Genomic DNA, 3,646 nt, shown 5'->3' with positions numbered 1-3,646 from the left:
CTCGATCGTCCTCAAGCTTGCATTCTGGTGTTTTGACTCCATCATCACATCATGGCCTCATGCACCCATCGATCGAGTCCACCGGCATCACCCACTTCGAGTTTGAGGACGCTTGGGATCACCAAATTTGGACAAAATTCAATCATCAACTCAACTACTCAGCCGTTCACTGTAAGTCTTGTACATGTATAATGCACTGACTGTACTAGATGTCGATATGTGGTTTCTCGTTTATCATGCTGGTTCAAAACTGACAAAAGGGATTTACATGTATAAGGAGACGAACATTAAATCACGCCCAGCAACAAAGTTGCCAATTTCCTTACCAATAGTATACCAGTATACTCAGGGATCGTTCTGATGATGGGTCACGGACGGGCCCTAAATGTCAATAAATTAAATTATTTATTTTACAGTATCGCTATCTTTAGGGGCCTATTATATGTGCAACTCCAGCCCGGACTAGAGCGAGCGGGCTAGTCCGCCGAGAGTGTTAACATGTGCACGGCCGGGCTGGTCGCCAGCCCGCAGTGAGTTAATTATACAGACGTCCTTCTCTAATCCGGCACCTTTTGCAAAGGCATTTTCTGCTGGATAAACAAGGGTGCTTGGATTATCAAATCCTGCCCTCCAACCCGGCCCACCTGTTAACTTACATGTATGTGCCATACGTAAAAACGTAGGGATTTTCTGTGTCAATCCAAGTACTCTGTAGAATGCATGTCTTTAACATACCCTTGGGAATACCGTAGAATCCCGCGGATAAGCCCATGGGCTTATCTGTTTCTTAACCCTTTGAGAGCCGACCCATACTTGAATGTGTAGAATTCTACACACTCGACTGTGAGACTTCAACTGGCCGTAACTCGGTCAAAACTAGCTCAAATTCAACGATCCAAATATCTACAGGTCGTCCCTCGTTAAAGGGGAAGTATACCCTAAAATCAAATTTTCACCAGTTGTAGTCTTCTGGGTGCTGAGTCGAATGGTCTTGGTCCGAGGAAGCTGCGACGCTCCCTTCCTACTTGAATCCCAATCGAACTCGCGCACTTCCACCGAAACTGGGTGACTGCGCCCTACTAGATGGGGATTTGTATGCAAAATGTCACTAAAAGCGCCATTTCGTTCTTATAAAAGCACGGATGACCGCGATTGGCCCATATGTTGTAGTCTTTTGGACGCTGAGTCGACTGGTTTTGGTCCGAAAAGGCTGCGATGCAGCGTTCCTCCTTTATTCCCAATCGAACATGGTTGAACAAGCGGTCACGTGCTCCTGGGTGCCCAAATCACCTGCAGCCTGGTCACCGCGCCAGCAGGCGACAACTTTCACACCAAGGTTCAACTCGAGTTCAACTCGAGTGACAGGACTGCACCCAAAAAAGGTCAAACAGGCTAGTAAGTTGTACCCTGCAGGCACGGTGACCAGGTGACTGGTGTACGCAGGAGCACGTGACCGCCTGTTCAACCATGTTCGATTGGGAATAAAGGAGGAACGCTGCATCGCAGCCTTTTCGGACCAAAACCAGTCGACTCAGCGTCCAAAAGACTACAACATATGGGCCAATCGCGGTCATCTGTGCTTTTATAAGAACGTAATGGCGCTTTTAGTGACATTTTGCATACAAATCCCCATCTCGTAGGGCGCAGTCACCCAGTTTCGGTGGAAGTGCGTGAGTTCGATTGGGATTCAAGTAGGAAGGGAGCGCCTCAGCTTCCTCGGACCAAGACCATTCGACTCAGCACCCCGAAGACTACAACTGGTGAAAATTTGATTTTAGGGTATACTTCCCCTTTAATACATAATCTCTGGGACTTGACAAATGTTATGTATTAACGGGGTTTATGTACTAAACGACAGTGTACATAACTTGCTTGTATACCAGAATTTTTCACTTTTTTCAACTTTTCTGAGTATTTCTTGCTGCCATGACTAGGGAGCGAGATATTCTTGATTCCCTCGATATAACATAAAAATTATGTTATAACGGTCACAGTCAGCGAAGATTCTACAGTTGACATGATACATGACATGCCCAGCGGCGCCTGTAGTCACTCGAAAAAACAACAGAGCTTTGTCGGTTTTTGATGTGCGCTCTGATTTAGACCGATCCCCTTATTATACTGGGTTCGAGCACGGGGGCAACCTCACTCGCGATCGAGCTAGTTTTTGAACGTGACAGCATCTTTGACAGTGTGTTTCAGGTTTGTTTTGGAATGTCTTCTGCTTAGTTCAAGTAGTTTGCGATGGCTTCGAGCGGTGCTAAACCTCCTGCTGGTAGGAGCAGAGTCTCCGAGAGAGACATGGACTGTGATGCCGCTGCAGGATTTTTTCAAGGCGCGGGAGGGAACGATCTCGGGCCACAAACAGGAGTTACTCCAGAGGTGAGTTTTTTTGGTGTTGAAATATTCGAATCGCGAATCGTGTTGTGAGATTTATTTTGTGCCTAGGCTACAGCAGACCATATTTCTTTCTCCTTGCGATCGGTGCTGAAGATAATAGTAACCTTTTTCTGGTCTGTCTTTTTCCTCTCCAGAGCCATCTTCTATGAAGGTAACCGTGGTGCTGCCAAGTCACCAAGTCGCGATCAGCAGCCCTGAAGTGGAAAAATCGATTTTCCAACGATCTGGTTGGACATCAGCCACTAAAGTACTCAGTCTGATTTGCCTGTAGTGACAACAGCAGCCATCCTTGGACACCTTGCAAAGACAGGAAAAGCCACTGGTGGAAGCGACTGCTTTGAGGTGACGATAGCAGTGCAGTGGTGATCGCTGTTTTGTCAAGTCGAAGGGCTAGCCAACCCAGAGGAAGCATAAAAAAACGATGAGCAGTGCGTGTTATTTGTTGAGCGTGAAGAGCTAGAGGAGGACAGTGCAAACACATGGACGGAGTGGATGGTGTTTGAAGAACAGTGTGCTGTGTGCCGGCTGGTGGTGATGGTGGTCGTTGTCAGCATGTATTCGTGCTGCTTCTTGTGCTGGAACACTTCTCGCCCAGGAAGGCAGATTGCGTGCTCCCTGGCCCTCAGTTGGCTATGGGGCATTTGTTCCAGGAACATTACCCCAGAGCCAATGATGAGTCGTACCTTTGAAAAGTCGAAGCTTGCTGTAAATCGCAAGCGTAGCGCAGTGGATTGCTCCCTCTTCGAAGCACGAGGGCCAAAGCTTGCCGCTGTCTGCAGCAAAGTGTGTGTGCGGTTCTTTCGAACCTATGAATATACCCCCTGCACGTTCAGAGTGAACTATTTTCTAGTATATTTAACATCCTCAACCCGCCACCACCATGCGCTCTTGGCCGAACTAATGCACGAAGCATAAACACACAAGCACAGCAAGGACACTTCCGTTGACAGATATTGTTTACGCCTCTAGACCGCTGTTTCTTTTCTTCGAGCTCATCGTTAGAGGAGGATAGTAGCAGGATACTAATGATGATATAATAGAAGATGATAGACGGTTTATGGTCCGATATTGATGATTGAAGATCTAAGAAAGCAATGACAGTGATTGCGAAATGGATAATATTATCATGATTATATGCCAGTCTGGTAATGCGTTGTACTTGTGGACAGTATTGAAATCATCACTGCATTCGATGCAAATATTGGTATACCTTTGGTTTCAGTATTGGAAAAAAAGAGTAAGAGAA

General features: G+C 46.6%; 1 long non-coding RNA gene across 1 annotated transcript; it reads left to right on the top strand.

Moving 5' to 3' along the window:
• Window positions 1–2,107: 2,107 nt before the first annotated feature.
• LOC135826618 (uncharacterized) lies at window positions 2,108–3,646 on the top strand. Its single transcript, XR_010555331.1, has 2 exons — window positions 2,108–2,382; window positions 2,535–3,646. It is a non-coding gene; the product is annotated as an uncharacterized LOC135826618 (long non-coding RNA).

The sequence above is a fragment of the Sycon ciliatum genome, chromosome 1 (assembly GCF_964019385.1).
Source record: "Sycon ciliatum chromosome 1, ocSycCili1.1, whole genome shotgun sequence".
NCBI lineage: Eukaryota > Metazoa > Porifera > Calcarea > Leucosolenida > Sycettidae > Sycon > Sycon ciliatum.
The sequence above is the reverse complement of the archived record's forward strand: the minus strand, read 5'-3'. Positions and strand labels throughout refer to the sequence as shown.